This window comes from Miniopterus schreibersii (genome assembly GCF_964146895.1).
Source record: "Miniopterus schreibersii genome assembly, chromosome: 9".
Classification (NCBI taxonomy): Eukaryota; Metazoa; Chordata; class Mammalia; order Chiroptera; family Miniopteridae; genus Miniopterus; species Miniopterus schreibersii.
Window position 1 is genome coordinate 1,888,725 of NC_138118.1, and position 26,247 is coordinate 1,914,971.

Sequence of the window (26,247 nt, forward strand, 5' to 3'; positions counted from 1 at the left end):
CTTGCTCTGTACCCACCCAACAGCACCAGAGGATATTTTTTCCGTTGATTTTGAGAGAGAGAGAGAGAGAGAGACATCAATTGGTTGCCTCCTGCACCTGCCCCGAGATCGAACCTGCAACACAGGTACATGCCCTTGACTGGGAATCAAACCCCAGACCCTCAGGTACGCGGGCCGACGCCCTAACCACTGAGCGCACCGGCCAGGGATACAATTTTTAATATACATTTGATAGTGTCTGTTTAACCTTTCGTGAGACTATAAGTCACATCTGCTCCGCTCGCCCCTGGACAGCCCGTGTCCACCATCATGAACAATAACTACACCACGGAGATGACGGCCCCCGGGCCTGGGGGGGCTGGTGGTACAGGGAGGGCAGCCCCGTCTCTCTGCTCCTGCTGAGAAGCGACTGAGCCCGTGGCAGGGACGACAGATGGGCAGAAACACGGGAGTTTTACAACGGGAAACGGTCTTCACGGGATGGCGATCCGGGGAATCAAGGTGCTCTCCGAAAGCAGGTAACTCTGCGTGCACCTCCAGGACGGGGGCCCATCGTGAGAAACCTGTGCCCCCTTCTTCATGGGGGGGGAGGGGGTGGAATGCGCAGATGCACAGAATCGGCGGGAGCTCAGTAGGCTCAGGGGAGTATCCGAGTGGATGGGTCATGGCTGGGCCTTAGGGTGCAGCAGGGGGAGGGTCAAAGGCACCTGGAGCAGGCGTCAGCCATGCCCTGAAGAGCCGGGAGACTTATTCCAAAGATGGAGCTTTTTTTTTTTTTTTTTTTAAATATATCTTTATTGATTTCAGAGAGAGGAAAGGAGAGGGAGAGAGAGAGACAGAAACATCAATGATGAGAGAGTCATTGACCGAGCCCGCAACCCGGGCCTGTGCCCTGACCGGGAATCGAACCCCGATCGCCTGGATCCCAGGTCGACGCTCAACCGCTGAGCCACGCCGGCCGGGTGAAAGATGGAGCTATTGAAAACTCTGAGTTCAGAGGGCCTCACCCGGGGCGGGGCAGGGCGGGGCGGAGCAAGGCGGGATGTTTGCTGAGACAAGTGAAGTGAGGCTCAGCGCCCCGTGAGCCACGCCTCTGTCCCGTGGAATTCGAGGTTAGGTGGGCACTGAACGGACTGGCCAGGGCCCGGCGCCCGGGGTGAGACGCTCCTTTGATTAGTTCCTTGATTAGATCACTTTCCACCTTGGACTTTTTTTAATTTATTTTTATTTTTGGCCAATTCTCCATGTTCTCGATGCCATCAAGCAAGGAAGGGGCAATGGGGCAGCTCCAGGCCTGTGCCTCCCACTGTCTTCTTTTATACAACTGCTCCTGACAGACTAGAGTCCGTCGGAGGGACCAGGGCGCAGGACTCGGTCTCGCTTGGACTGTTTATTCCTGTCCGTGCTCCGGGAATTATTCACAGGTAAAGAGCTACCACGTGCAGAAGTGGATAAACCAGCAGCACAGACCCAAAGGTGCCTGAGAGCTCACGGACCCCTGACGGAGGTCCCCAAGGTGTCCCACGTCCCTGGCACCAAATGAATTCATAGCAGCAGACTGTTCTGAGAAGCCCCCGGAGCTCTGAAACGCGAACACCGAGCCTTCCTCATCACCGGGAGACACGCTCCCCCGGGTTCCTGACGCGAGTTCTGATCCGGGCATCTCGCCGGACTTGGGCAGCGCCCCAGCGGACGCGTTCATCTGTCCTCCCCAGCCGTATATCACGCGCGTCCAATTTTCTAGCCACTGACAAATGATCTTCATAAAATAGGATAATTTCTCAAGGTTTAGCAAAAAAAAAATTTTTTTTTAAATCATCAGGAGAGCACAACCCCTCACCTTACATCGGGTGCACTTCCTAAGGGCCGCCCGCGGGCGCCAGCGAAGCATCTCCAGGACGAGCCCAGGGACCACCTAACTCACTGTGGCGTCTCCTTCCCACAGGAGAACCCGGACGTTCCAGGGACACTAATCGCCTAAGGGACGGCTCATGCCGTGGGGTTGTTTCCTGCGGTGACAAAGACTGTCGAACCCCAGCCTTATAATGAATAATTCTTCCACAGTAGGATTTTAGTGATGATATCATGTTTTATTCTACGGACACAGCACACGTACCAAGCGTTATGATATTTTACTTCATAACCCAACAAGCACAGAACAGAACTGCCTCACAGCCTCTCACCCACGGTAATGATTTCGTTTTTCCATCCCGCTTAATTGATAGCCGATTATTCCTATGCAAATACCCCTGCTGGTGTTTAACGCTTCTCATTTTCTAAAACTCAAATTACTGGGTAGATGATTAGAGAATTGTATTGACTCACGTCTCTGAGGAATTTTTCTTATCTGTAAAAGGGGATATGAAGTTATTTACAACTTTTTGCTAAACCATGTATGTTGGATTGAATTCTGTGGTTGTTTTTTTTTAATTCTCATGCTAAGGACGGCTTAGAGAGAAGGGGGGGAGAGAGAGAGAAGAGAAACATTGACCGGTCTCTTCCCATCACCACCCTGACCGGGCACCGAACCTGTAACCCAGTAGGTGCCCTGAGCAGGAATCGAACTGGGACCTTTCAGCGCCCAGGCTGACGCTCAACCCGCTGAGCCTCTGCAGCCGGACCTGACCTGATTTCATGGGATATAAATATTTGTGCCCATCAAATGTCCCAGTGAGAATTTGACCAAAATCCCACCCTGTCCACTATTCACCAGCCTTTTCATCCAATTGATATACATCAGGGAAGGTCCCCTAAGAGGTTTCACCATCACCCCTGATGTCTCTGCGACCCCAGCCCCAACCACTGAGGACAAGTTACAACATCGCCGTCAGCTCTCCCCCCTTCATCGCCCCAGGGCCCCGCCACCGGCACTCCCGCCGGGCTCCCCAGCCCGGGAAGCTGGCACGGTGCCTCCCGCCCAGGTCGTGGCCAGTGGGCATGGCCGAGGTCGTCCCCACGGGGACACTGTGGGCCTCCAAAGGCGACCTCGAGACAAGACCCACAAGCAGCTGCAGCCTCTTGAGCTCTGCCAAGTCCTCCAGCCACAGCCCTCCTCGCACCCAGATCATTACAAAAATAATCTGCAGCATGCGGCCCAGATCCCGATTTCCAGAAATCACAGCAGAAACGTGCGGCTCTTCCAAGGCCCGAAGTGAGTCCCACCGACCGCCCACAGCACGCCATGAGCAGGGGACCCGCAGGGTGGACGTCTCTCCCAGGATAAGTGACCTGCCTGGGGGCCGCCAGCCGGCATACGGAGGGGGACCCCCCACCCCTCCAATCAGGGTTTGTGGACTTGGATTCTGAAGCATCCTGGGAACCTCTGCCTAGGAAGAGACCCTGAGAATGATCTTACATCCGTCACAAGGCAAATGGTCATTCCACACACACACGACATCACACACAGATTTATAAATAACACACACACTGTCCTTGATCATCCTGTCTCCTCAACATCCTCATCTTCCCAGAGCTAGAAACCGTTCAGGAAAATCTCATTCTTTTATGCCAAGAGGGACTCGAGGAGATGACCTTGAACAGGACACGAGCGGTGCTTTAACATGAAACACACTGAAATGGGAAAAGCGAGCTAGGAGATGGGAGGGTCCCACACCGCCCCGCTGCGTGGACCTGGGCGAATTACATACACGAACTGGGCTCCGGGCTCCCCATCTCTGCGGTAAGGAGATGAAACTTACGCCTGCACCTCAGCCCCCCATCTGTAAAACGGGGATCCTTGCATTTGATTGTTGGGAAATTCTGATGAGGGTGGTCCATGCGGAGCACCCAGCACGAGCCCTGGAACAGAGAAGCTGCAGGTGTCATGAGCATGTGTGGCTGTGCGTCTGTGGCTGTATGTGACTCTGTGTGTGTGACTGTGTGTATATATGTACATGTGTGTGTGGTTGTGTGTATATATGTACGTGTGTGGCTGTGTGTGTATATACATGTGTGTGTGGCTGTGTGTGTATGTACATGTGTGTGGCTGTGTGTATATGTACATGCGTGTGGCTGTGCGTGTATATGTGTGTCTGTGTGTATATATGTACATGTGTGTGGCTGTGTATATACGTACATGTGTGTGTATACATGTGTGTGTGGCTGTGTGGGCTGTGTGTATGTGTGACTCTGTGTGTGGCTGTGTGTATATATGTACATATGTGTGTGGCTGTGTGGCTGTATGTGTGACTCTGTGTGTGGCTGTGTCTGTGACTGTGTGTGTGTACTCAGCCATCGCCCAATGTGGCATTGTTGGGTCCTAGCCACCGCTGAGCTTTGGGGACAATTTACACTTGACCACTGAGCCCTCACACTCCCCGAATGCCCACGATTTATGTTCAGAGAACACGACCTGGTGAGAAAAACACCAGCAGCCGTCAGAAGACCAGGGAGCTTTAGAAGGAGCTCTCATCCCCTCCCGGTCCCGCTCAGGGATGGACAGCAGGCAAGAGGGAAATGAGAGAACCCCCCGCGCTGGGGAAAGCTGTCCCGCGCACCCACGTGCCACCCATGACGGCAGAAAGCCCCAGGCTAGGACCCGAGCCTCCGACACGCTGTCTCCCCGCTCACGTCCCTCTGTCTACCCGCAATTACCCTGCTCAGTGCGGCTATCATTCTCCGTACGGTAGGCAGCAGGCAAATCTCTAAAAGCAAATTTCAGATCTTGTCACTCTCCTGTTTAAACTCTTTAGTTCCACGGTGGCTAATTGTGTGTGTCAACGTGACCGGTCACGAGTGCCAATATTTAACAGGACGTCTGCCGCGTCTGAGAGACAGGGTGCCTCCGGGTGAGGCCGGCATCCCAGTCGGCGGACTCAGGAAGGCAGGCGGCCCTCCCCTCGCGGTGGGCCTCATCCAATCAGTCGACGGCCTTAATAGAACAAAAAGTGGAGAGAGAAGGGATCTGCCCCTTTTTGCGGCCTCTCGGATTGAGAGGACACCTCTTCTCCTGCCGTTGGGCAAAGTCACGCCACCGGCTCTTCTGGGTCCCCAGCCAGCAAGAGGCAGATGGTGCTGACTCTCCACGGCTCAGAGTCACACACACACCCCCCCCGCCTGCTGTCACTTCCCGTGTGTGTTAAGCTGACCACGTGTGAGGTCAGCACAGAACTGAAGCCAAGGAAAAATACGTCTGCCACCTTTCCACACTCTCTGCCCATCAGGCCACATTTCCTCCTTGCTCAGCGCTGGTTCAGCGTCTCCTACGTCAGGTATTTTTCCAAGTTGCCCGAACCTGCTTACTCTTGGTCTCTTTGAGCTTTCAGCTCACTGGGAGATTCTCATTTATAGTCATTGCATCTGGCTCTGTCTCATATCAACTGGATTCCAGGAGATCACAGAGAATCTATGCATCTATTTCCAAATAAATGCAACTTAGATGTGCATTGTGTTTTGGGTTAGAAATGAAAGCTAAGTATAATATGAAAGCTGGGCTAGAAAGCCATAGCTTTATTTATTTAACTGCCTGATTTTCAACTACAAAATATGGTAGGGGCCGGTTTCTTGGTTCCTCTCTGCCTTAACTTATGTCCCTATTTTATAGTCAAATGACACAATCCCAGGGAACAGGAATTAAATCATAGAAACTACTCTATTGATTCACCCAACTCTCAAAGCTTATTTAGTAAGAACCATATGTTGCTAAAAAAAATCACAGAAATTAAAAGGAGACATAAAATGTCTGTCTAGTTGGCAAGACACATGAAATATAGTCACCATATGAGAGATGTCACAAAGGCAGTGTGACAAAAGCCATCTGAGTAGCATAGACAAGTGCTTTGGATCAGGTGAGGTGGAGACTGCTGCAGGCTGTTGAGGAGGCCTCAGGTGCAGGTAGGTGGGGTACTCCTGGGGATGATGGATGGATGGATGGATGGATGGATGGATGGATGATGGATGACGGATGGATAAATGGACGGATGATGGATGGATGAAGGATGGATGGATGGATGGATGGATGGATAGACGATGGATAGATGATGGATGATGGATGAATAAATGGACAGACGATGGATGGATGGATGGATGGATGGATGGATGGATGGATGGATGGATGATGGATGGATGATGGATGATGGATGAATAAATGGACAGACGATGAATGGATGAATGGATGGATGATGGATGGATGGATGATGGATGGATGGAGGATAGATGGATGGATGATGGATGGATGGATGGATGGATGGATGATGGATGGATGATGGATGGAGGGAATGGATGGATGGGTGGATGGACGATGGATGGATGTAGGTCTTTGAGGGGATGGGGTTCCAGCTCTGACTGGCACCCTCTCCCTGAGACAACTGAATCAGCTGTTTTCTGTGCTGCTCAGTTTTCTCCCACAGTGTAAGGTCTTTGCAATGTGCACAGGTCCCCAAAGGGCTGACACTGTCCGAGCCAGTAGGGCAAGGTCTTGCCTTAGGTGATTTCTAATAGGAAGCAATGGAGAGACCTGTCCAGAGAGAGGCAGCCCCAGGAAGCCCTCAGTAACGCTCTCAAAGTAAACATCCATTTTCCATTCTATTCACCAAATTGCTACCTGCAGCCAGATCTGCTGACATCAAGAGCTGTCACCTCCTACAGCAAACAAGAGCTACAGAAAGACACGTTACCTCTCATAACGAGCATTCGGCACCGAAGGCACTTTCTGCAGGGTTTGGTCTGTAAACAGCACACCCAGCAGGTCTGTGGCTTCTCTCCAGATGCTGAGAAGTGAAGTTCGGATCTGCTCCTCACATACCTTGAGTCTCTCTCCTGCCCTCGCACCCACCACTGAGCATGCGCAAGGCTCACCTTGCCTAGAAGCCCTCACTGGCCAGCCCAGCCCAGGCCGCAGTGACCATGCCCTCCCTCAGCGTCTAATGGCCCACACGGCTGGGACACCGTGGCTGTGGGGAGATAGATATGGATGACCAGATGTTCCCATTTTTCTAGGAAAAATCTAGTTTATGCCTGTTGCTCCGGGGTAATTATTTACAGCACACCCACCCTCAGAAGTGGCCCAATTAGGACATTACATTCATGGGTTTCCCAGGCAGGCGGACTCGATCCCGTGGGCTCGGTGTCAGAGCTGCTGCAAAGGCTTGGACTCTCTAGACTCCTGTGCGGTGCTTAGGGAAACTGAGTCACGATGCTTTCACCTGCTGCCTGGCACCACTTGTCCTCAGCATGCAGCCTCAGGTGGTGGGTCTGAGACTGGCCTTGCTCCCCAGCTCCAGGTGCCTGGGCTTCGGGTGCAGGGGCAGGAGGCCAAGGTGAAGGCGGGGCGTTCCCGCCCCAGTCCCTCCCTGCGGGGTCACCCACCCTGCCTCAGTTCCTTCTCAGACATCCTTCCCTCAGGGTTCTGATGGCCAATCCTTCACTTGGGGCGGCAACTGACTCAGGGTCCCACACCATTCCTGGTGGCTTCCTTTAACCCTACCCTCGATTTTTGTATTTAGCACCTTTTTTTTATATGTTTTTTGGTTAATCTTCACCCAAGGATATGTTTTCCATCGATTTTTAGAGAGTATGGAAGGGAGGGAGCGGGGAAAGAGAAACATCGATGTGAGAGAGACACAGAGATTGGTTGCCTCCTACATGCACCCCGACTAGGGCTGGGGATCGAACCTGAGACCCAGGTACGTGCCCTTGACTGGGAATCAAACCAGTGACCCTTCAGTGTGTGGGCAGAGGCTCTAATCACTGAGCACACCAGCCAGGGCTACTTGGTGCCATTTGGACACTCCTTGGATTGTCCAATCTGGTGCCCGTCTGTCCCCCAGGACCATGACTGACACCAAGTCACAGACTATTTCTTGCCTGGCACCACCCCCAGGCCCATGCTGGCGTCCCCACCCTGAGCTCCCAAGGACCGGGTCCCATGGAGCGAGGTCGGATGTGGCTTTGCAGGAGCATAAGGACTAGGCTACTGAGGGTGAGAGAGCACAGGGGCAGGGACTCCGGACCCTGCTGTCTGAGGAGCCAGCTGTGTCACTCAGCCCAGGTCAGTCTCTGGACCCCGAGGCCCACTAACCGAGGTCCCAATCCCACCTTCCCTCTGGTCTCTGCCCAATTTCCCAGCTCTCTGCCCATCCCACCCGCTCACACAGGCCACGCTCATGTCGGTAACTGGGCGTCACCCCTTCCCCAGCCCGGAATTGCCTCCTCCCCCCCCCCCCCCCGGAGTCCTCTGGGCGAAAACTTGGGGCTCTGCCCCGCCCCCCACTTGAGCTTCCTTTCTAAGCCGCATCCCTGCTCCCATCTGGAGCTAACAGCTCCGGCGCTTCATCTGCTGACGGTTTCATTTTCTCCAAGGTTCCCAGGTCTGTTTTGATTCGGTCAGCTGCACAGTGACCACTGAGTGCCAAGGCCGTGGGATGAATCCCCTTTAAAGAAGTACCTGCTGCGAGGTACCAGACGCTCAGCGGGAAGGTGACAGCTGGCCTTGAAGGACAGCTGCCTCCCAACAGCTTCAGGGGCAGGTTCACGGAGGCCTCCGGGCAGAAGGCAGGGCACTTCCAGAGAGAAAAAAAACCAAAAAACCTGTGTTCATTTCCTGGGGGATTCCCCTCAGGGTTCCGAATTTTATAATTGGAAGAAAATTTTTTTCTATAATAATTTTCAAAGGAAAATAAAAGTTTTTTTTTTGGTTTGTTAATCAGCACCTGCGGGTATTTTTTCCATTGCTTTTCAGAGAGAGTGGAAGGGAGAGAGAGGGAAACATGGATGTGAGAGGCATCGATTGGTCGCCTCCTGCATGCGCCCCAACAGGGCCGGGGATCGAGCCTGCAACCCAGGTACGTGCCCTTGGCTGGAATCGAACCCGGGACCCTCCAGTCCAGGGTCTGACGTTCTAACCACTGAGCCACACCAGCCAGCGCAAGAGTTTGTTCTATAAATCACTTCGGGTGAATTTCTGCAAAATTAAAGTCTCAAACTAGGTGTCTTCGCAACCCTGTTCACGTTCCCTCCCGTGTCCTGGGAAAGCACCGTTGCTGTGGAAACCACTCATTATTTCTCCGGAGTCAGCTAGATCCTTTAACAACAACGACAAAAAAAAAATCCCCAAATCCTTCCAGCCGACGCTGGCTTCTAATTTCTCCAATTCCCTCGCTAAACATCTTGCTGCAGCTTGAACCAGCTTAACGGGCCCCAGACACCGTCACTAAACGAGCTTTGGGGAATAATTCGGCAGCTTGACGCCCCCCACCCCCACCCCGCTCATAATCCGAGAGAATTTTACGACTTTCTGACGGTTTGAGATCTTCCTCCGTCCCCAGGGTGGGAGGCGTACACAGGTTTGGCGACGCTCTGAAGGCAGTGGGCGCCCTGGCCGGTGTGGCTCGGCGGTTAGAGCATCGGGCCCTGCACCCCAGGATCTTGGGTTCGATTCCCGGTTAAGGGCACGTTACCTGGGTTGCAGGTCTCATCTCTGGCCCCGGTCAGGGCGCAGCTGGGAGGCAACCAATGTGTCTCTCTCACATCGATGTTTCTCTCTGTCTCTCCCTCCCTCCCCTCCACTCTCTCTAAAAAGCAAAGGAAAAAATATCCTCACATGAGAATTAACAATAACAACAACAAAAGTGATGGGTCTGAGCAGGTGGGCTGAAGTTCGAGACAGGTGCCATGTAAATCCAGGGAGAAGGAATCTGTTCTTTAACTGTCCTCCCTCCCGGAGCATTTAGCACATTCTCAGGTGGTGCTAGAATTTCTACAAGACTCAAGAGAAGCAGGTGACATCATCTTCTATCTTAGGCACGCTGACTCTCTGGTGGGGAAAGCACATGAAAACCCAAGGTCACAATCTAGACAGATGAGCTATGAGCTATGAAGACGGCTCATTCCCATGGAAATCCCGGGAAACCGAGGTCCTGGGGGCGGAAGTGGTCAGGGTCAGGGTTTTGGAGAAGATAAATAGAAGAATTGGGTTCGTGGCCCGTTTAGGGTTCACAGTGGGGCATTCCAGCTCAGCAAATTATTATTGTTAATCCCCACCTCAGGGTATTTTTTTCCATTGATTTTTAGAGAGAGTGGAAGGGAGGGGGAGAGAGAGGGGAAAACATCGATTGCCTCCGCCACACGCCCCAACAGGGATGGGGAACCTGCAAGCCAGGTCCGTGCCCTTGCCCGGGAACGAACCCAAGGCCCTTTGGGTGTGCAGGCCGACACTCTAACCACCGAGCCACACCGCCCAGGTCTAGCTCAGCAAATTTTTACTGAGCAACTGTTATCAGCTCAGCAATTCCTTTTATTTAATTTATTTAGTTAACTAGCTTTTCAATTGCCGTCGACACCCAACATGATTTTGTATTAGGTTCAGGTGTACAGCATCGTGGTTAGATAATTGTATCGTTTACGCAGCGATTTCCCCCACCCATGAGTCTGGAACCCACCTGACACCATGCGTATTGTGACAATATTATTGACAATATTCCCTGTGCTTACTTTACATCCCCGTGACTATTTTGTAACCACTGATCTGTACTTCTCAGTCCCTTTGCCTTTTCCACCCAGCCCCTCGACCCCCTCCCGTGTGGCGACTCTCGGCCTGATCTCTGAATCTATGAGTCTGTTTCTGTGACATTCGTTGGTTTATTTTGTTCCTTAGGTTCCACACAGAAGTGAAATCAGACGGCAGTTGTCTTTCTCTGCCATGACTTTTACAGGAGACACACCCCATGGCCTTTGCTCTCAAGTTACTGTCCAGCTGACTCAAAAACAACCCTTCAAGAAAAGTTAAGTGCTCAGCAAACAAAGAGGCATTTTTGGAATGAGGAGCGCTGGTCGGTTGTCCCAAGGACTGCAGGACCCCGCTGACACTGGAGGAGAGGCCAGGCTGGGGGACCTCCCTACACTGTGAAGGGGCCTGTCATCCCTGTCCACAGGGCTCTCGGGAGCAAACCTGCGGCGTTATAGACCGGCTGTGCCTCAGCACATAATAAAACAACGTTTTACAAGAAGACAGATACGGGGGGGCCTGGACAGGTGGGTGATGGGGGTGGAGGCAGGCTCCCTCCTTCCACACCCTCTGTGTAGGGTTAGCACATGGTATCAGGTCCCACCTACCGCACCAACAATGAAACAGCCCAACGCGCAGCACAGGCCAGAGTCAGGCTGCGTGGCCTCTGACGGGCGTGTCCCTTGGTGCCACACGGCTCAGCCACCGGAGACGGAGCCCACGCCCTTGGGCTCATGAGCTGGGCCCAGGACAGGTCCCCGGGTGATACTTGCAGGGGACAGACAATTCTTACTTCTGTCAGACTCGGCACAGCCTGACCAGCCATGGACGCAGTGACCACAAACAGTGTGCTTGCCGGCATGAGCCTGTCCATAACCAACAGCATCAGTAACAAGGGCCTGCCCTCTCCTAACGCTTAGCTCACTGCTGTGCCGGGAAAACACTGGAAATAAGGGCCCCCCTCTGCCCTGTGAGCCCCGAGCCCGGCAGATCTGGGCATCACAAGGCACAGTCCGAAACTTCAAGGCATCAAATCCTGCTTGTTGTCATAATTACTCCTTTAGGTGGGTGGGGGATTCCAGGACCTTCTCAGACCACCTGGCTCAGCTCAGTTGAGCTGTGAGCATGGTCTGGAGCAGCGATTTTCAACCTTTCTCATCTATGACACACATACACTAATTACTAGAATTCTGCAGCACACCAAAAATATATATATTTTGCCTATCTGACAAAAAATAGGTACAGTTTTGATTTATTTACAAAAAAATAATAGTAATTACTTAGTCTTATTGCTCCAAAGTGACTTTTTTAAAATCAGCTGCCTAGAGTTGTATATAAGGATTTCTGGTATCAGGAATTAACCAATCAGACAAAACTTTATTACGCGACGTGACCAATAAGGTGCAACTCTGTTATAGGACCTATAGATTTATGGTTCAAGACGGGGCGTTCACACCAGACAGCTATTGTTCTGTTGACTGTTGTCATTTTTTATTTGACCATCTAGGGGAAAGAGGTCAGTGCCCCTGACTAATCAGATACTGCATATTTTAAAAACTCTTGCAGCTCACCGGGTGAACGTCGCTGGTCTAGAGTGTCTGGCCACAGGCCACGGTTTGGTTTTGGTTTAAATCATGAAATAAATACCATTGAGAAGCACTGAATTCTCCAGAGAAGACCCTACCCCCCACCCCATCATGAAAACCCTGAAATGTTCAGAATTTAAGGGGAACTAAGGGAAGCGCAGCTGATGGGAGCCCGACCGTGTCCCCAGGGCTCCGTTACATAATAACTTCTCTCTCGCATGAGAAACAATGTTTCCCAGGCCGCCTCCGACACTGTTGCAGATCCCGCGGCCGGCTTCTAACTGGCGCGCTGCGCCCTCTGCTGCCCACACGTGAGAAGTGCGTGGTCCTCCTTCCCCACCGTTCAGCCCCATTTCAGGCAAGTGGATGGAAACACAAGCAGCCCCGGGAAGGCTATTTGTTTGCTTTAAGTGCCCGTTTTTCTATTTTCTGGGGACTGAGATTTTTTTTAGGCTACTCTCACGAGCTGGATTTTTCCTTACGATACCCAGGGAAGTTGAAGAAAGAAGGAAACCCCGTCCCCTTTCCCCCTTAGCGTCTCAGTCAAAGACGCCCGAAAACATGGTTTGCGTGAAACATGAGGACAGGGCCTGAAAGGAGGAGCTGGCTGCCAGGATGAGGCAAAGAGACGGCCCTCGAGGAGGTGACACGCTCTGCAGGACCATTTGTCCTGCTGCAGCTGCAGCCCGGGCCTGTCCCCATACTGTCCACCGGGTGAGCTCATGACGCAGCCTGGACAATGGGACAGGTCCCCAGTGCTGGGGCCTGTGGCCAGTGCCGGACCCACCAGACACCCGCAGAGAGATTTCATACATAGACGTGGGGAAGAGCGAGCCTCTGTCTTCCTCCTTCGTCATAAACTCTGACGACCACACACACCTGGACACAGCAGTGACCACCTCTGTGATCAGCCCAAGGCCACACTAACAGAGGACAGCTGGACAGAGTTCTGGAAACATCCAGTTCTAAAAACCGCAGACGCTGTGACTCCCTGGGTCTTAAGCTCCGAAAAACAACCGACGGCCTTCTGTGGCCCCGTGCTGGTGGCTCGCGAGTTTGTCACCGTTCTCTGTGAGTCCCTTTGGAAGGCGTCTGCCACTCACAACAGAAGATTAGGGACCACCCACGAGCGAGGGTGGAGCAGACGTCTCCAGGCGGGAAGCTACGGCCTTTTCAGGCCTCCACGTGGTCCAACATGCTAACGGGAGAGGTCGGAGGAGAGAGGTGCAGGGGACACAAGCAGGGAAGCGGAGACACGGGCACGGCATCCGTGGGAGGCAAAGTGGACGTGGGGAGACGGCAGGTGGCCGCCACGGGACGGACACACTGTGACTGAACTGGGGGCTGACAGCAGCGGTCACAGTGGGAATAAGGACTGGGTTACTGTCCCACCAGGGGGTGTCCCAACAGCCCCAACGTCACACAGCTCGGCGAGTACACACCCGAGCGCTGGTCACGGGCTGGCCCTGGGCGAGAGAGCCCGGGGGGGTGGGGGCTGCAGGCGCTCAGGGTGCAGAATGAGAGAGGACGGCGGGGCCCGCTCAGGAGAGCTAAGAGCCCTGGGCGCGTCCACACATCAAACGTGCCCGTCGCAGGTCAGATGCAGCTCGCGGGGGCCCCAGGCGGCGGAGACGGAAGAAGAAAGACGCACCTGGTCCCCCGAAAGCTGGGGGGAGTGTAAAGCGGAGCCAGGCAGGAGGGGCCTCTGGTGACGGACACGGCCCAGCAGCCCAGCAGCCCAGCGAGAGCCAAGTTTCCTCCGACCCGTCTTCCTCGCGCTTTCTAATGAAGCCACACGGGAGCGTTTGGGTTCATTATGTGAACAAGCTTGGAGGTTGGCTTGTTAGCAGGCCGTGAACATGCCCTTGGAAAACAATGCCCCGAACCAGGAGCCTTCCCCCATCTCCCAAAGCCGATGCCTTAGGTTAGGGACAGAAAGAGCAGAAAAAGCTGATCTCCACCCCACTGAGCTCGAGGGGACCGTCTACAGTGACCACCCAGTCTACCGGTCGCTGTCCCCCCCACGCAGCCTGGCCTGGCTGTGGTCCTAACTCGATGACTCTTTTCTTTCTTTGTTGCTGATCTGCACCTGAGGAAATTTTTTTCAATGATTTTTTTAGAGAGTGGAAGGGAGGGAGAGAGAGAAACATCGATGCGAGAGAGACACGTCGATGGGCTGCCTCCCACATGAGCCCCAACCGGGGCCGGGGACTGAACCTGCAACCAAGGTGAGTGCCCTTGACCAGGAATGGAACCTGAGACACTTCCATGCTCAGGCTGACGCTCTAACCACTGAGCCACACCGGCCAGGGCTAGTGACTCTTTTCTTAGCCAGAGCCCCACGCCCCGGGCCTTCTTTCCCTTGGGTGTTTCTCGTTTCCTCCATTCTCTGGGGCACTTGGCTCTGCCGTGGGACCCGGCCCCTCCCCCACACCGGCCGTTTCCACCCCCCCCCCCCCCCCCCCCGACCTCCCGGCACCAGCTTCTCCAGCTCACTCCCTTCTCCTGTGACCCAGGAGCCCAGAGGGCCCCTCCCCGCGGCCACAGCATCGCAGGCCCATCCTCCAGCTGCTGCAGACCCGCTGGGAGAGCCCAAACTTTGACCCCAGGGCCCCTTCAGAAGGCACCTCAGCCTGCAGACACGGCCCCCCACATTCACGTCCGCTCCGCCCGCCCTCGCAGCTCTCATTCCTCCAACCCAGGAGCCTGCAAACTGCACCCGGGGCTACAGCCCTCCCGGTGCCTGTTTTTGTAAATGAAGTTCGGCTGGGATGCAGCTGCGTCTGCGTTCACGAGGGGCCTGTGGCCGCTCTCCGGCCACGCAGAGACCACAAGGCCCAGAGGATTTACGACCGGCTCTTCCTAAAGCATCTGCTCGTCTCTGGGCCAGACCGAGGATCGGGAAGCCGGTGTCACCTGCATCCACTAGTGTGACGGATGACGTCCCATTTCGGAAAGTGGACAGGTGCAGACATTTAGAAACAACGCAAAGAAACGTCGGTCACCGCGCGTCCCTGTGCAGCCTACATCCCGGGCGGGCGCCTGCCGTGAGCCAGGGTAGGACGCCCTTGCCGAGCCCGGGCCGCATGAGCGGGTCAGCTCCGCGGGGAGCTCGGGGCCCAGGGGCGGGAGAGGGAGCCACGGGGGCCTCTGCCCACCTCCAGAGCGTGGCTCACAGAGAATGGGACCCGATGGGCTTGGGGGTGGCTGGGTTTTCCAGAAATGGAGCCCGGGACCCCACCCACCGAGGCTCAGAGGGAAGACGGAGCCGGGAGGCTGGAGGAAAAAGCGAAGGGCCAGGCGCTGAGAGGAGTCGGGCCAGGGCCCTGAGATCCAAGCTGGGCCCCTAAGACGGCACTCGAGCCCCGTCCGAGGGCAGAAACGGGTCATCTTAGAAAGCAAACCCGGCGGCGGGGGGGTCCCCTGAGGTCCACACTCAAGTCACTGGACCGGACGGACGGAAAGAGCGGCGAAGGCGGGCGGGGCCGCTCTAAGGGTTTGTGACATTTTACATCTTTCCCTTCCCAGTGAGGCGCTTCCCTCTTATCGCTCATCCCCAAACGCGGATTTTACCCAGGGCCGTGGAGGGAACTGGAAACCCCGAGGGAGACGGCGCTGTTGCTTGGGGAAGGGCACAGCTGAAAAATGACCCGTTTCCTTCAAATCGGACGCAGCGCGCAGGGAGGGTCGGGAAGGAAACCATGAGTGATGCAGAGATGCCAGCCACTCGGGGCTGGCGGAGGCGCCGTGGGGGCTCCTTCTCCTTCCCCATGTTTGGCCCGGGGGGGAGATTTATTATTTATGCTCCCGTCTCCCACCCTGGCCTGTCTGCTGGGGGACAACACACACCTGCTCCACCGGACACATTTTAAGCAGATTCTGCAACAATAAATTCTATGGTTTCCCAAACAGCTGGCTCGTGATCGCAACCGCGGCCTGACGCCGGATCCGTCCGGAGGGGCAGGTTCATAGTCAAGCGAGAAGGGAACTTCTGAGAAGAGAAGGGTCTGTTTGCGGACACGCGTGAGCAGCGGCATCACCGGTCCAGAGCTCCACGCCCAGAGCTCCTTCCATTTCGAAACCAGCGTGGAGAAGAGCTCAGGGGCCCGGCGTGACTCAGAGAGAAACGAACGGGGGTTCTCCAGGGAGGAGCCGTTCACGCATTCACCCGTTCGTCCAACAGATACTGACTGAGCGCCCGGATGCGCCAGGCACTGCCCCGGGCACCTGGGTGCCTCAGAGGACGAGCCGGCCGAAGATCCTTACACGAGTTCGGTTACTGGGGGGTCAGAGGGAGACACGATACGGCGGCCAGGGTGGCGGCCATCCTGAGGGATGGGAGGGGCGAGCTGCAATTTTAAATACGCTGGGTGGTGTAGACTTTACTGAGAAATGACACTGGAGCCGAGCCAGGAGCCAGGCAAGGGGATCCCCAGGGAACAGTGTTCGGGCAGATGGAACAGCCAATGCGAAATCCTTAGGCTAAGAGTCAGGAGGCCCTTGCTGTCCCCATGGGAACTTTGAAAAGCCGTTGTCCCGAGAGAGGTCGGAGCACAAGGAAATGGATTTGCCCTGTAGCAATGAAACACCGGGTTGGGGCAAAAGGCAGCCCACCCTGGGCGGTGGTGGGGACTCTTCCTGGGCGGCTGTTAGAGGACAGAGCGATTCTCGGGTGTCGGAGGGGGAGAGGGAGAGAGACAGCGAGGACTGCAGATGACCCCTCAAGGTCGCCTCCTGCTGCAGACACCGAGGTTAACCCCGGGAGCCCTGCAGGGCTGAAGGGCGCGATGGATTTTTTTACGGTTGTGGTGAAGGAGGAACCTGTTTTCCTGCCGAGGCAGCGGGACATCGGGGTTCCTCTCAGGTGCTCCCCTGCACCTGCAAAGAGAGAGCGCTGCTGGCTGCGGGACGGCATCGCGGCCGCGGGGCGGGGAGGAGGCGTCTCAACGACTGCGGATCCCGAAGGCCGGCGCCCCTCACGGAGCCAGACCCCGCTCCTCGGCCAGCTCCCGTTTCTACAGCAACAGCCCCTGTCTTTTCTGGCCTCCCCCCTCCCTGTAAAGGACATCCGGTCATTCAGGGGGGAGTAATGAAAAATCTGGGGAGCAGGAAGACACCCTGACACCTGCCCACAGACACACGGAGGCAAACGGGTCCCGGGCAGGATGCTAACGGGAGAAAGAAGACGGTGCTACAGGGAGAGGCGCTGCTGACGTTTCCTATATACAATGTAGCGCGGCCCCTCCGTTGCTACATTGTATATAATCTTGTCCTGAACGTCTGCACATTAGATCCAGGGCACAGCAGACGCCCAGGACCTGGCTCCGGGACTGAGACTTTTCTCCGCCCGGGTGACCTTCAAAGCCCCTGCCTGCAACTTTCTCCTTCCCTGACCTGAAGGGTCTCCAGGCAACGACCCGAAGCCTCGTCTCCAAGGCTGACCCTTAGCAACGGTCTGAGGCTGGACCCTGTGCCTCCACCATCGATACGTGGCAGCCCATCTGCCCGCTCAGCCAGCCCCGGCCGGTCCCTCCACCCCGACCCCGACCCCGACCCCGACCCCGACCCCAGGCCGGAAGGGATGTAGTGAGGCTGCAGCTCTTCCCTCTCAGGCCCCTTGAGAGCTGAAAAGTGTTACGCGAGATACAGGAAGGCAAGTGAAACTGTTGCGGTTTAGAAAGTGCTGATTGTATCCACTGACAGTGACGGGATCGGGTCCGTTTACAATGTAGCAACTCATTCATGTTAACATTTACCCCACTGGGCCGGTCAGCTCCGGGCAGGCTACACTGTACTAATGTAATCTCAGCGGTTTACGAACCAGTTTGTGTCTTGCTCCTTGAACAGAAAACTGGTGGTTTCCACGGCAAAAGAGGGGAGCGTGTAGCTTACCTATCCCCTGGCTCACGAAGCCCCACGTGGTCTCAAATGGTAAGGTGTCATTTTTTATGACCTAGTAATATTCCACTGTATACACTGTATTCCCAGGCCCTGACCAGGAATCGAACAGTGACCTCTCAATGCCTTGAATGCTAAACTAGGCAGAATTTAATTTTTAAAAAATTCTTTATCCAAGTGCCTACTGGTGGGCACCTGGGCTGCTCCCACACCTTGGCCGCTGTAGATAACACCGCAACGAACATAGGGGGGCACACGGCCTGCCTAAGGCGTATGGAGGATCTGAATACAGTTTAGAAAACTGAGTATTTGGGAGGAAAATGGTCGGGGGGACTGGAGTTTTCCACCTTTAATTTCTGCTCCACCCCCTCCCCTCTCCCCTGGTACAACTTCCTCTACTCCCGGCTCTTCCAAAGTCCCCGTATTCCGTGTCCGCTCCCCTTCTGGCCGACGCACCTTCAACAGGCCGTGTGTGTCATATACAAAATATAACGGGCGCGCACAGTTATATCGACGGATGGTGGACAATGTAACAAAGAGCCCACTGCTCCACGCTGCCCAGTGTTAAAGCTCGGCGATTCGTGAGGTTAACTGCCCAACGGCAGCGCGTCCTGAGGACGCAGGAGGCAGCACCAGGCGGGGCTCCCCTGAGGCCCGGGGAACGCACATGATTTGCCAAATTGGATTCGCAGGCTTACTTACGGTCCTCTCGTTTGTAAAATTAGATGTGATCACATTTTAAAATGTTCTTTCTCAGGTGGCTGTGCAGCGCGCGATCGTTATGAAGATAAATGTTCCCAAAGTCATTAACCAGGAAGGTGGGGGGGGGGGGTTCTGTTTTGTTTGTACAGTGAAATCAAACCGATGCGCATAAAACGGAAAGATAAACAAACAGAAAATAACACGTGGGCTCTCGATGCCTTTTTAAAAATATGTCTTTACTGATTTCAGAGAGAGGGAGAGAGAGAGAAACATCAATGATGAGAGTCGGTGACCGGCTGCCTCCTGGGCGCCCCCTGCTGGGGATTGAGCCCACAACCCGGGCATGTGCCCTGACCGGGAATCGAACCCTGACCTCTCAATGCCTTTAATGCTAAACTAGGCAGAATTTAATTTTAAAAAAATTACTGAATGTGTTGTTTTTAAAGGCCATGCTCTATGTGAGGGATCAATAATGAATATCGCAGGGCAATCAAAAGGGGCAGAGTTATACACAATGAACATGCACGTCTTACTCAGCACATCCTGCCAGCTGCCTGCAAAAATTAAACTCATTAATCATTCTGGTTCCAAAGGAGAAAAAGCGTTGTGTACAAAATAAAAAATTTAAAAATTTTTTTAAAAAGCTCTATTGTATGAAGAAAAAAATGTCCAAAGCCAACACCTAGAGACAGTCCCACCATAGTCATCTCACGTAGGAAAGGAGTGGATGCCATTCTCAAAAATATAAACTAATACAATAGCTAAGATCCGGAAACAGCCCCAGTGCCTGTCAGGAGATGATGGATGAAAAAGCTGTGGGACATTCACACCGTGGAATACTACGCAGCCGTAAAGAAGGATCTCGTGCCCGCTGAGAGAGCCTGGGGGGACCTGGAGAGCATTTTGCTGAGTGAAATACGCCAGGCGGAGAAAGACAAGCACCACAGGATCTCGCTCATACATGGAATCTAAAGAACAAAATAAACTGACAAACAGAGAGAAACAGACTCAGAGATACAGAGAACACACTGTCAGAGGGGAGGGGGTTGGGGGCTGGGTGAAGAAGGTGAAGGAATGAAGCAAAAAAAAAAAAAAAAAACACCCTAAAAAACACCGTCATAAACGCAGACAAGAGTATGGTGATTGCCAGAGGGAAGAGGGGCAGAGGAGGGTACAGGGGAGATAAATGGCGATGGAAGGAGACTTGACTTGGAGTGTTGAACACACAGCGCAACATACAGATGATGTACATAGAATTGTACACCTGAAACCTGTGTAATTTTATGAACCAAAGTCACCTCACTAAATTCAGTACAAAGGAAGAACAGAAAGATCCTGCCAATCTAATGCTCAGACCTCCCTGAACCCACAGGTAACGCACACAAGTCCCTGCAGAAGTCCACAGCGGCCGCAACAAGCAGGCGCGACGCCACGTGGAGCAGGTTCCACGCCCACCTCGAACGTCTTCCCGCGACACAGAGCTCAGCTCCAGCCCACGGGGAAGGCAGAACCCTCGTTTTTCCACAAACAAATCTGGTTTTAAGCAAACCATACATTTTTCTGGCCGGCTCCAGGGAGCAGAGACTTGTTAACGCACTGAGATGTGTCCGCAACGTTCACAGTTGACAACTGACTCATCCAGATACAAAGAAACGAGGCTTCCCCTTATGAATTTCTCAAGCCAGCAGATTAGCCTTTTGTTACGGTTTTCCTCCCCGGCCAACGTAATTACGAAGGTGAAATGAGACACACGCAGCCCTGCTTTAAAAGCCTCCAAGGTGCAACGCAGAGGCAAGGTGGGGGGTGTGGGGTTTTTTTGGTTAACCTTCACCCAAGGATATTTTTTTCCATTGATTTTTAGAGAGCGCGGAAGGGAGGGAGAGAAACATCGATGTGAGAGACACGTCGACTGGTTGCCTCCAGCACACACGTGGTCCAGGCTGGGGATTGAACCTGCAACCCAGGTACATGGCCTAGACTGGGAACCGAACCCGAGACCCCTCAGTGTGCAGGCCAATGCTCCAGCCACCGAGCCCCACCACCAGGGCCGGCCAAGGGGCGCTGAGGCTACAGTTGGCTTCCCCGCAGTCACCTCAACTCTTTGTGTAGGTCCCTGGTCCTGCCTCCTTGTAACACAGCTTCCTAACTATGGCTCCACTCTCCATGCTGAGAGAAGCAACATTGTGCAGGATTTTGTCATCGGTATAACTTCAGCAAGTTCCTTCGAGGTGGAAGATTTGCTGAGTTGTTTCTTCTGTAAAGGTGACGCATATTCCCGAAGCTGTACTTTACATCACCGTGGCTATTCTGTAGTGCCGTGCCGTCGGTGACATTATAACTGTGTACGGTGCCAGGCGGGTACGGGAAATATCAGGGGGACAACTCTGTAAAGTATATGATTGTCTAATCACTGCGCTGTACACCTGAAACTAATACAAAAGCATATTGGATGTCAACTGTAACTGAAAAATAAAGGAGGGAAGGAGGGAGGGAGGGAGGGAGGGAGGGAGGGAGGGAGGGAGGGAAGGAAGGAAGGAAGGAAGGAAGGAAGGAAGGAAGGAAGGAAGGGAAGAAGGAAGGAAGGAAGGAAGGAAGGAAGGAAGGAAGGAAGGAAGGAAGGAAGGAAAGAAGGAAGGGAAGAAGGAAGGGAAGAAGGAAGGAAGGGAGGAAGGAAGGGAGGGAGGGAGGGAGGGAGGGAGGGAGGGAGGGAGGGAGGGAGGGAGGGAGGAAGGAAGGAAGGAAGGAAGGAAGGAAGGAAGGAAGGAAGGAAAGAAGGAAGGGAAGAAGGAAGGAAGGGAGGAAGGAAGGGAGGGAGGGAGGGAGGGAGGGAGGGAGGGAGGGAGGGAGGGAGGGAGGAAGGAAGGAAGGAAGGGAAGAAGGAAGGAAGGGAAGAAGGAAGGAAGGAAGGAAGGAAGGAAGGAAGGAAGGAAGGAAGGAAGGAAGGAAGGAAGGGAAGAAGGAAGGAAGGGAAGAAGGAAGGGAAGAAGGAAGGAAGGGAAGAAGGAAGGGAAGAAGGGAGGGAGGGAGGGAGGGAGGGAGGGAGGGAGGGAGGGAGGGAGGGAGTCTCACCTTACCAGAACTTTTACAGAGAGACTGTTTTGTAGTAAACACTTCCCATGTGTTTAAAACATGTTCTAAAGGGCAAATCTAAACCTTTCGGACGACCAGCAGGGTGCTATGACATAGTATTACAGGGCATTCAACCCACTCAGGGGCCTCGAGTCTGACCTAGTGAGATACTTAATGTTACAAGAAGGAAACCAAACTACTGAGACAATGTAGCCGGCACAGGCTGACAGACACTGCGCAGCGCCGGGAAGAGCAAGGGCCGGCAGTGCAAGGAGTAGCAATGAGGCGATTAGGCAGAACATTGCCCAGACTGAGCGGATGTAAAGGGGGGAAATGCCCAAGTTGGGGATATGTGATCCCCTGTGGGTATCCTGTCACCACCACAAACAACGATCTAGTGTCTGGCCTGGAAGGAGCTCACGACAGTGGTCGCCAAGGACCTCCCAGTTCTCCGATTCCCTTCAGGAGAAACGCGGATCTGGGTGACGAAGCGACTCTGGAGATCTCCCCAAACAGGCGGCAGAACACACTCAGCTCCCTTTACCTTCATTCTGATTCTCCCCACGTCTCGTTTATCTTAAGGGGAAAACTTTGTCTTAGGGGATGAACAGAAGAGTGGAGACCCCAACCGTGGAGTGTAGGTTCTCTGTCCCTCCTACCTTAAGGGTAGAAGGAAATTATTTTCCTAAGAATTGAAGGCCAAGTTCAGAGAGAGACAGACAGACAAGACATGAATTTATGCAGCATCATGAAAGACACGTGATACAAGAAAGAGCACAATTTTGAGGTGTAGGGTCAAGAGCAAAGACAGTGCCCTGGCCGGTGTGGCTCAGCGGTTGAGTGTTGACCTATGAACCAGGAGGTTAGGGTTCAATTCCCAGTCAGGGCACATGCCCAGGTTGTGGGCACGATCCGGCGGGGGGGCCTGCAGGAGGCAGCCGATCAATGACTCTCATCATTGATCTTTCTCTCTCTCTCTCTCTCCCTCTCCTTTCCTCTCTCTGACATCAATAAAAACATTAACGCACTGTATGCGGGAAACGTATTTATACGTTTTAAGTTGACTGGTAGTGGAGCGTGCCATGAAAACTACCCGCAAACAATGTGTTAAAATTAAAAAAGAAACTAACAGTGCATATAAACATCTTTGTGGAGCCAAGCTACTTCTTAAAAAATTAAGTCGATAAATCCCAAGGAGACATGATCAGGATGCTGGCATTAGACTGACGGGAAATCAAGGGGGGGGGGAATATGGGCTGGCTGGTGGCCGAAGAACCATGGAAGTGGCCCTGTCGGGGCGACGGACATCAGTAAGCAGGGACCCCTAGCTCGATCCTTGTTTTGGCCAATGCTGCAGTTTGAAAATCCTGTTGTAACCACATTTGTATTGTCAGGAAGTCACATGTCACCAAGAATGAAGGCTACTACGGGGACATGCTGGTGTGACCTCAACAATACCATGGCCCTGCTAGGAGCCAAAGCCTCCGAAATCCTCAAAAAATAAAAATATATATATATATATACCTGGAACTAACAGAATATTATATGCCAACTATATTTCAATAAGAAAAATTTAAAAATTAAAAAATGCTCAAGAAAGGGGCAGGACAAAGTTCATTTTAAACCCGGTCACAGTTCTTTCCTATCCAAGTCAATAAATTCCATTAAAAGTCACTTCCACCAACATTCCCTTGAAGAGTTGACTTATTTTTAAACCTGCAGAATGAATTTTAAATCAAAATAGCTATTGATTGCTCAGAGGGGTTGCTCAAGTAATTGGCGTTACATTTAAATAAATCTAAGACCGATGAGGAAACCCTGATTGATGCCTAAGTTAAACTTCTCTTCTTAGAACTAACCGGCCCCAAACAGGCTTGTCTGTAGTGCTCCCCAGGAGGGGGGTGTCCCTTACATGTGTTGTTTGTGCAAATACACTACTAATTACCTGCCATGTAACCTCAGCATTGGACTTACTTCTGCTAGACCTTGTGACCACATTAAATTTCTTTTTTGGGGGGGGGTGTCACCCATTCCCAATCATTTTCAGGCATATGTATGTGCACACACAGAGGGCTCCAGAACTCCAATTTAAGATCCCTTTTCCGGATGCAAGGACAAGACGCATAAAGCCCATTGGATTTTAAAGGTACGCTGGGTACCGTCCTCTGGGTGGCTAAGGCAGGAAAGCTGTTTCTGCGCCACGGGACAGCTGGCTGACAAGTCACAGAGAGTAACAAAGCGCCTGCCTTAGTGTCAAGAGCCTGGTGACCAAGGCACCAGGTAGAGCCCCGCGCGCTTAACGCAGAGGACGCTTCAGCACCTCGGACAGCTCCCCGGGGCCGGCCGCGTGCAGACCGAGGCGTCAATGTTTCCAAGGGATGCGCGCAGACACACAGGATGAAGGCGGTGCACGCCTCGTCAGCGCTTTATCTTCAGGTTTCCACGTGGGTGGTAACATGACAACTCGAGATCCTTTAATCCTGAAAAAGGCTGCTGTCAGAAAAGCGGTTTTTATAGCTACTGTGTTTCTTTTGTTGTTGTTAATCTTCACCTGAGGATTTTTTTTCCGTTGATTTTTAGAGAGAGTGAAAGGGAGGGAGGGAGGGAAAGAGGGAGGGAGAGAAACATCGATGGGAGAGAGACACATGGATTCTTGCTTCCTGCATGCACCCTGACCGGGGTCAGGGATGGAACCTGCAGCCCAGGTACCTGCCCTTGACGGGGAATCGAACCTTCGAACGGTCGGTGCGCAGGCCGACGCTCTACCCACTGAGCCGCACTGGCCAGGGCGTTACTTTGTTTCTTTAACCAGCACCTCTTATCTTAAGCTAATTGTGCCCTGTTCCTGGGGTGAGAACGTGATTTCTTTACTACGTAAACTATCTTTGAGTAAATTTTTAGGCGTTACCTTTTCCAATTTTGAATAACTCTTCTGAGAAAAGCACATCGACGTCTTAAGAAATGGCTGCTACATTTAGCCCTGTGACATTTGTTTCACCATACATTTTTTACTATGTTTATATATTTCATAGGATGCTACGTACGCACACACTATATTTAAAGCTCCACCACACACACCACACACACACACACACACACACACACACGCCACACCACACACACCACCTCTGTAATTTCCAAGGAAAAACACTGACGTCTGGACTTAATGAGATTAAGCTGGAGATGCTGTTCGGAGCCCCAGCAGCAGCAGCAGTCATTTGCAAATGTTAAATTGCCAATTTGTTCCCTTTGCTTATCTGAGAAACGGTTCCAGACAGATGTCAAACTGAGGAGAAGGAAACAGATGCTCCAGGCTAAGATGAAAAGGGAAATAAAAGGATGGGTGGAGATCACGGAAACAAAACTCAGAACCTCTCCCCTTGCCTTTCTCCTAGCGACACCTAGAGTCCTTCGAGGAGAAACTGCATTGTTTTCACTGCAAGCAACACAATTCGACGGTTTTAAGTCAGATGTTTAAGATGGTTTTAAGGCAGAAAGTGCATCATTTCTGTCTGCATTGCAGCTCAAGTGTCTTTCCCGAGACTCTCCGAAGCTTAATGCTCCCGAATGTTCCCCTTAACCCCAACGGAACCTCTCCTCAAAGGCTCCCAGCACCCCGACTAGATGCCTGAAGAATCCCGGCATCTCCCTGGGGACCTGACCCACTGACCTGAGGGACATCCTCTGATGGCTCTCCCTGTAACCAGGGGTGTCCGCAAGGGATCGGAAAGGAAATAAAGGAGCCTCACGCAAGACCTGACCCAGGGTGTGTGTGTGTGTGAGCGCGAGGCCCCCGTCTCCATCTCCCAAACTTTGATCATCTCTATTACGGTCTCCACATCCCCCATTCATAAAACAAAACCAAAGCAGCCAGTAACAACAAAACCTCAGTGGTTTTCCTTTTGTTTTTTCCATACTTGTCCCAGGAAAGCACTCAACCGCACCCCCATACACACACCTTGTACTATAAAACAAACACCACACAGTGAGGCAGTGTGACCCACCCGGGACCTGTTTAAGGACCACAGCCTCCTGCCCAGGGAGGCTGGGAGGCGCGTGTGAGGACCTGCGCCCAGGTGCACCCGGGTGGGACTCCTCAAAGGCACGCAGGTGGGCTCCACAACCCGACACAGCCCGCACACCTCCGGGGGCCACACAGCAGCTGCACCTGCCCTGCAGCCCCTCTGAGAGCTGGTCTGCGATTTTTTCTCTCTTCCCTGGGAAGAGCAGGTCTCAGAAAAGGGCATTTTCTTTCCTCGTGGTCCTCCCTGGCGGGGGCCTCTGAAGACACAGACAGGACCACACATCTTTCTCGGCAGACACGACCTGAGTCACTGGTTACTAAGGCGATATGCAAACAACCTTTGACCCCAGCTTCCTGCCCTGAGTGGAAAAACCTGCTCCTGGGTAAGTTTTCAGTGGACACCGTCTAAGGCGAGTTGCTCAACCGAGGCCAGGCAGGTACCCAGGGCGGCCCACGCCCATCAGCGAGGAACTGTGCCAGCCCGAGACAGGTGGTTGGGCCTCGGATGCTAGGGCTTTTGTTTGCTG

General features: G+C 53.3%; 1 protein-coding gene across 3 annotated transcripts in view; it reads right to left on the reverse strand.

Moving 5' to 3' along the window:
* DPP6 (dipeptidyl peptidase like 6) overlaps positions 1 to 26,247 on the reverse strand; it is a gene marked incomplete at its 5' end in the record, with an annotated part of 373,544 nt that overhangs the window by 249,122 nt on the left and 98,175 nt on the right. The gene's annotated exons all lie outside the window — the stretch shown is intronic.